A 13,129-nucleotide genomic window follows, 5' to 3' on the forward strand; every position below is an offset into this window, starting at 1 on the left:
CAGCACATTGAGGCAGGGAGCATGGGTAGAGAAAACTGCTTGCTTTATGGACAGGAACTAAAAGAGAGATTTTTAAAAAGAGGCTAGGGTCTCATTTTCTTTTCAAGGGCATCCTTTAAGTAACTCAAAGACCTCCCATCAGGCTCCACTTCTTAAAGGTTCCAACTCCCAGTCGCACCAAGCTAGGAAGCAAGACTTAAACACATTGGCCTTTGAAAGATGGTCCAGGTCCAATACTGGTGTGTGTGTGTGTGTGTGTGTGTGTGTGTGTGTGTGTGTGTGTGTGTATGTGTGTGCCTTTCTTTGGAGGGCCCTAATAATCAATCCCTTGCTCTCTCTCTCTCTCGTGAGTGTGTGTGTGTGTGTGTGTGTGTGTGTGTGTGTGTGTGAGAGAGAGAGAGAGAGAGAGAGAGAGAGAGAGAGAGAGAGAGATTATTAGGGCCCTATATAGTCTCCATTATATAGTTTGTGTGTGTGTATTTCTTTTTCCCTAGAGGAATCTAATAAACTCAGTGTAATTGGCATATGCTTTGATGTTCTTTTAGTCATTTTTGCCATCTCCTTATATGGTTATTGTTTTTTCAAACAGATTTTCTTTCTAGAAACATTGTCTTTTGTGTGTGTGTGTGGTACTGCGGGTGGAACTCAGGGACATTCTACCTTCGAGCTATACCCCCAGCCCTATTTTTTAGTCTTTATTTTTTTTAATTTTTTACCTATTATTCTTTTATTTTTATTGGTGCATTGTAATCATTCATCACATTGGAATACAAGACTTGAGAGGATATACAAGCATACATCATCCAATTAGCCTTCATCCAATCCCCATCCCATTCTCTCCCCCTCCCTCAATCTCATGCTTGATTGGTGATTATCTTTGATACATTTGTTTACGTACCTCCTAAGTTTTAAAGAGGTTCCATCCTCCCCCATTCCATATCTTCTAATTGGTCACCTTAATTGCTTCACTATAGGGCCCTTTCTATAACTCGACCTCCTCCTGTTACCCCTTTCCTCCTAGTTATTACTAATTAGGGAAAGCATCTGTTTTTTTTTTTTTTTTTCTGTGATATTTCTCTGTGCATGCCGCATTGCAAGTTCCGATCCCACTCTTGATAGCACAAGTAGTGGCCTGGCAACCCGGAGGACTCTGATCCAGACCTTGCTGGCTCCAGCATTGGCCTTGCCTCATGGGAGGCCCAGTTCTGGCTTCTCTGGCCCCCGCACGGGCCTACCCCCTCGGCTGGTTTTAATCCCAACCTCAGAGGCCCCAGCACCAGCTTTGCCTCACAGCAGGCTCCGATCCTGGCCTTGCTGGCCCTGGCATTAATCTAACCCATCGGCAGGCTCCGATCCCGGCCTCGAAGGCACCAGCAACGGCCTTGCCTCACAGGAGGCTCCAATCCCAGCCTCGCTGGCCCGGCACATGCCTAACCCCTCGGCAGGCTCCTATCCCATCCTTGGAGGCCCCATCACTGGCCTTGCCTCATGGCAGGCTCCGATTCAGGCCTAGCTGGCCCTGGCACCAGCCTAACCCTTCGGCAGGCTCTGATCCCAGCCTCGGAGGCCCCAGCACCAGCCTTGCCTCATGGCAGGCTCCGATCCCAGCTTTGCTGGTCCCGGCATCAGCCTAACTCTTCATCAGGTTCTGATCCCAGCCTCGGAGGCCTCAGTACCAGCCTTGCCTCACAGCAGGCTCCAATCCCGGCCTCTCTGGCCCCGGCACTGACCTAACCCCTCGGCAGGCTCCGATCCCAGCCTTGGAGGTCCCAGCACTGGCCTTGCCTCATGGCAGGCTCATATCCTGGCCTCACTGGCCCCGACACCCGCCTAACCCCTTGGCAGGCTCCAATCCCAGCCTCGCTGGCCCCAGCAGCGGCCTAACCCCTCGGCAGGCTCTGATCTCAGCCTTGGGGGCCCCAGCATTGCCTCATGGCAGGCTCCGATCCCGGCCTTGCTGGCCCCGGCACCAGCCTAACCCCTCAGCCGGCTCCGATTACGGCCTTGGAGGCCTCAGTAGTGGCCTTGCCTCACGGGAGGCTCCAATGCCGGCCACTGACCCCGGCACTGGCCTAACCCCTTGGCAGGCTTCGATCCCAGCCTCAGAGGCCCCAGCACCGGCCTTGCCTGACCTCAGAGGCCCCAGCACTGGCCTTGAGAACTGTATCCCAGTTTTTCCAAGGGTCTGGCGTGTCCCACACGACCCCGCCAGGGGTCCAGGGGCCTGCGTTTAGTCTTTATTTTGAAAAAGAGTCTCACTAAGTTGTGGAGGCCTCACTAAGTACCTGGGACTTGCCATGTTCCTGTGATTCTTCCTGTCTCAACTTCTCAAGTACTGAAATTACAAGTGTGAGCCACCGTGCCTGGCTGAAACATTGTTTTTTACACAGGTTCAGCACTCCCCTGCCATTGAACTTTGAATTAAGTTCTGATAAGATACAGTCTGGCTATCTCTACTCTTTTATTGTTTAACACAGCAAAAGCATAGAAGGCTAGACCAGAGTAGTAGGTAAAATATTAGGGGGGTTTACCCAAGAAATTAGAAACATCCTCTGATAAATCTGATTGCTGTAGGATCTTGTGTAAAGCAATTATCCTCAAAATCTTCCATTATTCAAAAAAGCCAAAATCATTTGCAAAACAGAAATTAAATAGATTATCTATTATTCCACATCCTTCTAAAGATCAGTTTGTTTTTGTTTTGGGGGGTACTGGAGATGGAACCCTGGGCCATTTTACCTATAAGCTACCTCCTCAGCCCTATTTTTTATTTTGAAACAGGGTCTCACTGAGTTGGAAAGGGCCACACTAAGTAGCTGAGACTGTCTGTGAATGGAGATCCTCCTTTCTCAGCCTTCCAAATGCTGGGATCACATGTGTGTACCACCATACCTGGCTAAAATCTGTGTTTTATAAATGTGTTTCAAGTACTTGAATTTAATGTAATTATGGTTGCACTTGGGCTTACTGTTATAACACTTTATTTCTGTTTCTTTCCTTTATTAGCTCCAATTTTGTATTTTGGTTTCCCCTTTCCATTTTCTTTTTGATACTAGGGGCTGAACCCCCTCCATCATTCCAGTTGTGCTTTTTCTTAATTATTTAAACCCCTTCTTGTGTTCAAATTACTCCATACTTCCTCATACGAAATGAAATATATAACCTTTCACTTTTTGTGACTGGCTATTGTCATTTAACATAATATTTTTAAGGTCCATCCATTTTCCTCCAAATGACATAATTTTGTTCTTTTTTATTGCTGAATAGAATTCCATTGTGTGCATATCCCATACTTTTGTAATCTATCCATCAATAAATGGATACTTTGATTGGTTCAATGCATAATTTGGCTATTTTTAATTGTGCTGTTATAAACATGGATATGTATGTATCACTATAATACTCTGAGTTCAGTCCTTTGGAAAGATACCCAGAATAACTATAGCTGGATCTTCCAGTGCATCCATTTCATGTTTTTTTAAAAACTCCACACTCATCTCTATAGTGGTTATACTAACTTTCAGTACAATTAACAATGTATAAGAGTTTCTATTTCCCCACGTTGACTTCTTGATGATTGCCATTTTAAATGAGGTTAGATGGACTCTCAGTGTAGTTTTCATTTACATATCCATGATTACTAATGATGTTGAACTTTTTTAAAGTACTTATTGGACATTTGTATTTCTACTCTTGTGAAGTGTCTATTTAGTTTATTTCCCATTTCTTGATTGGGTTATTTTTATTATTATTAATCTTTTAAGTTCTTTGTATATTCTAGATATTACTCCTCTCTCAGAAGAATAGCTGACAAATATCTCCCATCCAATAGGCTTCTCTTTAGGCTCTTGATAATGTTCTTTGATGTTAAGAAACATTTTAGTTTAATGCTATTCTGTTTATTAATTATAGCTTCAAATTCTTGAGCTTTGGGAATTTTATTGAGGAAGTTTCTACCAGTATCTATAGGTTGAAATGTTGGCCCTATGACCTCCTCTATTAATTTCAAAGTGTCTTGTTTTGAGTCTCTAGTACAGGGAGAGAGGTTGAAATTTAATTCTAGTTTTCTATAAATGTATAATGAGTTATCGAAAACCATATGGTGAAAATCCTGTCTTTTCTCCAGTGTATGTTTAAAACAAAGGCTGAGAGTATAGCTCAGTATTAGAATACTCCTGGGATCAAAACCTTTTGATCCCAAATAAAATTTCCGTCCTTTTAATTGTATGGCAAGGTTTTTTTTTTTTATTATAGCCGTGAAAATGCTAAGACAATTAGTATTATTATTGTTGCTGCTTTCAACTTTTACACAAAATTTGAAGAATTTAAGAAGAGAACAATTTACTATATTTATTCAGATGCTTTCCAGTTTTGTTTTCATTATCCTTTCTTCATTTCTGATGTTTCTAGTTTTCATCTGTCATTTCCCTTTGGATGAAAAAAGTTTTGTTTGCAATGTCTTATGTTCTGGATTTCTGGAAATGAACCCTTGCTTTCCATCACTTGAGCATGCTTTTATTTCACCCTCATTCTTGAAGAATATGTCTGCTGGGCATAAAATTCTGGGTTTGACTGTCCTTTTTTGTTTTTTGTTTTTTGTTTTTTGGTGGTACTGGGGTTCCTGGAAGCCCTTCTACCTTTGGGATGCACTCCCAAATCTATTTTATACTTTTTATTTGGAAACAGGGTCTCCTAAGCCAGCATGGCTGGCTTCAACCAGCGCGATCCTCCTGTCTCTGCCTCCCAAGCTCTGGGATTACAAGCATGCGCCACCATGCCCCACTCTTTAAATCTTAAGGAGAATGTTGACCCTTTGTTTCAGTAAGCAGTCGAACTCAAGTTTCAACCTGCCTGTGTGTACTGGTTATGATGCCAGGAGAGTTTTCAAAGCATTCACAGTATTACAGATAGTTATTGACTTCAATTCACTATGCTTTTTACTTATTCATTTTTCAGCTTTAGGATGGTGTGAAAGCAGTACTCATTCAGTGGAAGTCAATATCCAGATTTTAAATTTTGATCTTTCTTTGGCTAGCCATTTGCTCTCAGATACTCCTTTGTGATGCTGGTCAGTGGCAGTGAGCCATAGCACCCCAGCAGCCACAAGATCTTCTGGGAAAACAACCAGTCTTCTGCTATGTACTGTGTTAAGCTGCAATGTTTGTAGGTCAGGTTAATAAGTGTATTTTTGACTCATGATACCTTCACCTTACGATGAGTGTATTGGGACATAACTACATAGGAAGTCAAAGAGTCATCTGCTTCCATCTGGCCAGTGTGTGTGATACCCAGTGGCCAGTCTCACTTACGGGCAGTGGTTTAAACTAAATAGTATTGGATTGACATGTAACACAATTTAGGAATGAGTGTGAAGTTTATAAACAATTCTTTGAAAATGGTTTCCTGAGCTGCTGCTTCTCTGAAACCTCCCATACAGTCTGGTTCCTTGGGGGCTCTTCTATATTATCTACTGCTGGGAAATTGAGGTTTGAATTTGCTAGCACACTTTTTAGGCATGCCTACATCCAGGATGAAACAATAGGAAGAAAGTCAGAACAAATAATTCAAGAGGAGTGATTGGCCCCATTTTCTGGGAGTCAAAATTCCTCTGATAAAAATATTGAAAATATAGACCCCACACTAAAAGTTTTGGCTCCTATGGACTCCAGTTATGCCACAGGATTACGTAGGATTTGGCCATAGGAGAACAGAAAAAAGAGAGAAGAATAAGGTGCACAATTTCTGTACCCTCTCTGAATATTTTGAGTTCCCTCTCTCGCTCCTTGAGCAGGCCTTGGAAGTTTCTACTGAGCTCTATTAGCACTTTCATGAACACTGTTCTGTTAGCTAGGGAATGTTAGAAAAAAGTAGCAAAATTACCATTGACTTGTTGATGATTGAATTCAGGGTTTCTTCTTCTATTTGCATGCTATTTTTCAGAGTACTCAAGAGCAGCTCTTTACATTCTGTCCAGGTTTTTCTCAATGTAGAAAACAAAGTAGCCCATATTTACTCCATGTCATGCAGCCCAGACCACTGATATTTTTTAAAACTACAAAATAAATTTTAATATACTCTAATTGGTGGATTATAATTATACATCACAATGAGTGTCAGAGTGATAAAAACATACGTGCATAAAGCATTTGGTGCATTATCCTCTGACCCACCCCACCCATTGCACATATTACTGAGGTTGGTATTGATAACTTCATATATATATATATATATATATATATATATATATATATATATATATATATATATATATAGCATTGTTTGAACTGTTTCCTTTATCAGGTCTTCTTTTTCCCTTTCCTTCTTTTATCCAAAATCTCTTTCCTCTATTTTACTAGAATATCTCTCCATTGATCTGAAGCTCTTTTTGTTTCCCAACTTCTCTCTGGCTTTCACATATGAGAAAAAAACACACAATTCTTCATCTTATGAGACTGGCTCATCTCAATTATGATCTAGTCCCAACTATTTTCCTGTAAATGACATTTTTGTGGTACTAGGGACTGAACTCAAGAACATTTGACCTCTAAACCATACTCCTAACCTTATTTTATTTTTTAAATTGCTGAAGCTGACCTTGAATCTGCAATCCTTTTATCTCAGTTTCCCATTTTTATTTGTTGTGGTTGAGTAAAATTCCATTGTGTGCATATACTCAGTTTTATAACTGAAAATTTTCAAAAATTTAATGATGCTTATTTATATTTTGTCTCAGCTAATCAGTTTTTGGAATAAAAGTTTCCTTTATTTTCTTCACAAAGAATCCTTCCAAATGAAAATAAACAGTAAGGAGATATGGTAATATAAAATACCAAATATATTAGCAATCGTTTGTGGAGAAAATGAACTGTCCCTATCCAACTCAGTTTCCACCTGAATATAAAATATGACATTGTATAACTTTCAAAATACAGTGTTTGAAATAATTTTTTAAAAAAGTAAAACAGGTGTGAATGTGAATGGCTAATTAACCTTTCTATTGAGTCCACTGATTCTGATTTAGAAGTTTGGCAAGAAATAAATGATCTTAACAGGACATTTTAAGGATCATTATAAGGCCATGCTATAAGCTATAGTTATATCTTAGTGATCCAAAAGAAATATCAAAGCATGCTACCTATAGTAAATTCTTAAAGCCAAAATAACTGTCCTTCTTTTCCTCCAAAAAAATCTATGGCATGTCTTAGAGTAAATGGGGCACTGAGGGAAAGTCTATAGTGACTACTATCCGTGGCATATTTCCTCTGTAAATAAATAACACACTTTATTACACATTACTGTCAGAGTCAAACTGACTAGGTAAGTCTGCAAAATTTCTTAAGATGAGACTCAAAGAAATTGCAAAAATATTACCACTCTGATCTACATAATTATAAAATATAAAATGCCACCCAGAAATATACATACACACACACACACACACACACACACACACACACACACACACACACATATATATATATATATATATATATATATATATATATATATATAAAATCTCATTTGGGGAAACTTTACAAAGAAAATAATATTTTTTTCAAATTGGTGGTCAGTTTCTAACTTTAGGACATAAATCTAGCCAAAGGTTTTCTTGACTAAATACATAGTCATATGTGTCTTAAGAATAAATATAGATAATATAGGTAATAAAACTGTTTCTCACAGAAAGAAACATCACATTTGCATCTGAGATATAATTTGACTCTTTTAACTAACTATTCCCATTATTTTCTCTACATATCAATCCCTTCTACGAGGTCTTTGGCCCGTGAGGTTTTTGAAGGCCAGAAATGAAGTTTGTTCAGCTATGTTGGCACAAGACAGAATTTAATAAATATTCACCAAATTATTTCAAATACAAAAAAGTCAATCATAAAATTCAATATGAAGTAATAGGCTTCTTTAACTGGCTATAAGTAAGGAAAATGCCTGGCAAGACATTTTCCAAAGAACACATGAAAAATTCATTTTCTGCAAAACAATTCTTGCCATTTAACTAGAGTATGTGGCATTCACTGTACTACTGCTTTTTTTTTCTTTCTTTCTTTATTCAGAGTTACTTTACTAGTGGAAAAATTTAAGCCAGTATTCTAAGTGGTATGTGGGAGTCTTTACTGAGCACACATCTTGCTAATATATAATGGAATATATGCATATATTTAACTCCCACATAATTTTCTAAACTGCTCTCCCAAAGCCTATATAGTATATAATATAGTTAGATGGCTTTCTTTCTGGGATTCTACTTGAAATAAACCCAGGGATGAATGCAACCTCCTGTGGAGTTCAGATTTAATAAGAAAAAAATACTTATATTGGTTCTCAAAAATCTTCACTCCAGGTGAATCTTCAATATTCTACAGTCTCCTAGGAAGCAAATAATATAGAACAGCATACTTTAATAAATAACTAAAGGGAATCATATATGTAACTTAAAATTTTCTAGCAACCACATTCAAAAGTTAAAAATAGACAAAAATAATTTTTATAACAACATGTTTAACCAAATATATCCAATTCATAATATATTCCAAGACAGAATAATATAAATTTATTAGTAAGATATTTTACATTTCTTTGTGTGTGAGTGTGGTATTGGGGATGGAACCCAGGAACATTCTACATTCAAGCTACACCTCAGCCCTATTTTTTATTTTTTTATTTTTTGAAACAAGGTCTCACTAATTTGCAGAGGGCCTCACTAAGTAGCTGAGGCTGTCCGCGAACCGTGATCCTCCTGTCTCAGCCTCCCAAATGCTGGGATTACAAGCATGTGCCACCACACCTGGGTCCATATTCCCTTTTATAACAAGGCTTGCAACTTCATATTTTTGTATTTATAGTACATCTCAATTCAGACTAGCCACAGTACAAGTTCTCAGTATTCACTTGCAGCTAAATAGTCACCTTATAAGAAACAGAGATTTAGAAGAAACATAGAATGGAAAGACTGGAAGAGATTATCAAAGTGCTCACTTACTGCTTATATAATATTGGAATATACTTTTATTATCAATAAATATTTCTCCCTAATCTAATGTTTCCCCAGTCTTACACTTCTTTTGGTTTGATACCACCTTGCTGCTTCTCTGGCCTCCTGCGAGCACAACTGTCTCTTTGCTTTAGCCTATAGCATCTATTTTCCTCACTGGATCCTGACTTGGGGATATTTCTAATGAAGTCTACTGCATTGATCTTGTCCTTCTGCAAAGAATACATTTCATTTTGCCATCCTCACTAGAAAAATTATCTTGCCTCTCTGCTTTTTTGACTAGTTCATTTCATATGTCAAATTAAATCTCTCCTCCTCAAGGATGACTTACCTGAAGCTTCAGGAGTTCTGTGAAAGCAGGGTCTATCCATTATGTTGTCTGCAGTCCTCACAGCACTTCTCTGGAGGTTCCTCTTCCAGTGAAAAAGCGTGTATATCATGTGACGTAGCCTTAAACAAAGTACATAGTAGTGCTCAATAAGTATTACTCAGATGAATACATGGGTGAGTAAAAGAATGAAACAAATGGAAAAATCAGAATAAGAAAGTGAGTTGCTAGAAGTCCCACAGTCGGTAAGGAGTAGGTTGTAGATGGAGTCAAATTGAGCTCACTTAGTTCAAATATTTAAGGAGATCATCACTAAAAAGAGATGCAGTCCTTTAGTGTTGAGAGCATAGTTACCATACATATATTCAGGAACTTTTGGTCATTCTAAGTTTTCTGTTCTTAAACACAGCATGAAATATATGATGCTAATGGAATTTTAGTCTTGTAAAGCCATTGGAGAAAGCAATGCGCCTGTACCTTCACTGTACCATGGCAAGTCAAGCCATGATTAGGTATATATCTCAAATTCTATTACAGATTAAGGAAAAGGTTTGTTTATTGCAGCCTTATATTGGCTATGAGAGTGTCCTTTATTTGAGAAGGCATCACACATTTAATGTAATCATGTATATATTATACATATTAAATGATTACATAGGGAGGTAAGGTAAAAAGGTAGTGGGGAGACAGTGACAAAAATATAAAACAAATATCTTCTACATGCCATTGGTAATTATTGAACTCATAGAATTGATATTAAATGTCGCGTCCCTAAGGCTCTGACCTGCAGAGCCCCAAGAAAGAAGACACAAACGTCGAGTCTGCTGATGATACTTCTTTCCTTTAATGCTTCCTCTTTAATGCTTCCCTCTCCAATGCGCATAGCAGGCAAATATATATCAGTCTCATAACCCCTCCCTCATCACTCCACTAACCCCAAGCTTCCCACAGCTAGGGCATGCGCATTTCTAACCCTCTCATAGGCGGGCTGGTGGTAGCATGAGGCGCTGCGTCACTGATCATCCATAGGGCGCCTGATAGGGCTCACTGCGCAGGCTCAGGGCGCCGCCAGCCTCGTGAGCCTCGTGACTTGGCAACATGCCTAGGCGCCATCTTGAGCCACCGCCCCATCCCGGTCTAGCCGAGTGGGCCCCGACAATTAAAAATTAGGAGCAAAACTAAAAAAATAAAATTTAATATATTTATATATTTTGAGATTTGCCTTTTCTAACATTCATATTTTAGTTATATCTTTTAAAAATATTTCTTTCTTTTTTTTACACTTCTCTCCCTTTCCTTACTCTCCCTTCTCCTTTTTTACTATTCCCTCCCCCTTTTAAATTTTATACTAGAAATTGAATCTAGAAACATTCTACCTTCAAGATACAGCCCCAGCCTTAATTTATTTTTATTTTGAAACAGGATCTTACTAGGCTGTAGAGAGTCTCCCCAAATTGCTGAGATTGTCCTTGAACCTGAGATCTTTCTGCCTCAGCCTGCCAAATATTGGATTACAAGTATGCCCCACCATGCCTGGCTTTAGACTTCTTTTTCTTCCTTCTTTCCTGGACTTCCTCAGCTCTCTGTAGTTTTTCACCTTTTGCTAATTTTTTTTTTTTTTTTTTTTTTTTTTGGTGGTTCTGGGTTCCTAGAAACCCTTCTACCTGGGCTACACTCCCAGACACCTATTTTTTTTTATATTTTTATTTGAAACAGGGTCTCAAGCAAGTGTGGCTGGCTTGGAACCTGCTTGATCCTCCTGTCTCTGCCTCCCAAGTGCAGGGATTACAAGCATGCACCACCACGCCCGGCATTATCTTTAGCTAATTTAAAGTGGCTCTTAGAGATAAACAAATGTCTGAGATGTTTTGGAGGATGCCATATCACCTTGTTTATCTTCTAGTTTATAAAACAGCTCGTTAAGTAAACACTGCAACTACTTTAAGAGAATTATATTATACCCATCTTTATATATTCATCACCTAGGATGGGCACAATCTCAGTTTATTCAATGAATCATTTTTCCCAGAGCATCAACAAAGTAGGATTAAGTAAACAGTTGGACAAATGAATTGATAATGCAGCATTGGGAGTCAAACTGAGGAGGAGGACATGCTGGAGGAGACACAGGCACTGCTTTTGATAGGGAAGAATTTGGTCTGATATTTTGATCTTGACCAAAGCCTCTTCCTGCTAGTATTATATAGTTGAAGTCTGTTACCATCTTCTTAATTCCCTTTTTATGGCAAGAACAATTATTTCTGCCTTTCTTTTGTGTCAACCTACCTGCCTGAAGCTTCTTTTTTGTGGCCTCTCCCATGTCCACTATTTTTCCAAAATTTCTGCCTCATTTTCTTGAATCAAAAAGTCAATTTAGTATTTTGTTTTGTTTTTGGTGGTACTGAGGATGGAACCCTTTTACCCAGACCTATTTTATATTTTATTTTATTTTATTTATTGGTGGTACTGGGGTTCCTGGAAGCCCTTCTACCTCCGGGCTACACTCCCAGACCTATTTTATATTTTTATTTGGAAACAGGGTCTCTTAAGCCAGCGCGGCTGGCTTTGACCCTGTACGATCCTCCTGTCTCTGCCTCCCAAGCGTGGGCATTACAAGCGTGTGCCACCACACCTGTCCTATTTTATATTTTATTTGGAAACAGGGTCTCTTAAGCCAGTGAGGCTGGGTTCGGACCTGCGCGATCCTCCTGTCTCAGCCTCCCAAGTGCGGGAATTACAAGCTTGCGCCACCATGCCTGGCCCACTTAGTGTTTTACATCCGGGGCCCTGATGGTTGGTCTATAGCACATTTTATCTAAGCCATGATATTAAAGAATAAAGTGGCTTTATATGTGATATTATCCAGACAAATTTACAGTGCAACTTAGGACTTTGGGATAAGTTTTATCTTGCAATTATGACTTTTTTTGGAGACTATTTGTTTCTAGTTTTCATGGTGAAAACTCAGAAATATTTTTGTTAGTGAAAGGTGGCCCTTGATTATGGATAAATTTAAAGAGCAGATAAGATTGGTTTAGCACGACACACTTTATAAAACATATATAATTCAAACAGTTGTTTCTCTATAACCATAATGTCTTATTTACTATGAATGTATGTTACAGTGAGGTAAATATGAGATGTTGATATCAATCTTCCTGAATACTAAATATTGTCAACTATAATCAATCTTTAAAGCTTAATCTTAGACACTGGACTCCATCAAAACTAGGAATCTCTTTAGAACGTGCATTATGTTCACCTGATAGCTCTGATACACTGATATTTCAAAGAAACATGAACTCAGTTTTTATGATTTTTTTTTTCTGAGTCAATTTGGTTAAGCAGGAACTTCATTTTCTAAGATCATTTCCTTTATTCCTTTTATTCAGAGTTGATCAAGATAAAAAATTGCATGAATTATAGAAGAAAAAGGTGAAGGAGGGGTTATTTCTCTCTGCAGGTCATAGTGGTGAAATGCACTCCGCAATCAACCTCAGAGTGCTGGTGGGTATCGGCATGTCCTCACTTACCATTGCTTTATGTCTATTTCCTTCCTTCCTTCCTTCCTTCCTTCCTTCCTTCCTTCCTTCCTCTCTCTCTCTTTCTTCTCTTTCTTTCTTTCTTTCTTTCTTTCTTTCTTTCTTTCTTTCTTTCTTTCTTTCTTTCTCTTTGTCTCTTTCTTTGTTTCTTCCTTTTTCTTTTTTCTTTTTGCAGTCCAGGGGATAGAATCCAGGGGCATTTCACCTCTGAGCCACACCCCCAGCCCTATTTTTGATTCTTTATTCTCA

Source organism: Muscardinus avellanarius (genome assembly GCF_963383645.1).
Source record: "Muscardinus avellanarius genome assembly, chromosome: 5".
NCBI lineage: Eukaryota > Metazoa > Chordata > Mammalia > Rodentia > Gliridae > Muscardinus > Muscardinus avellanarius.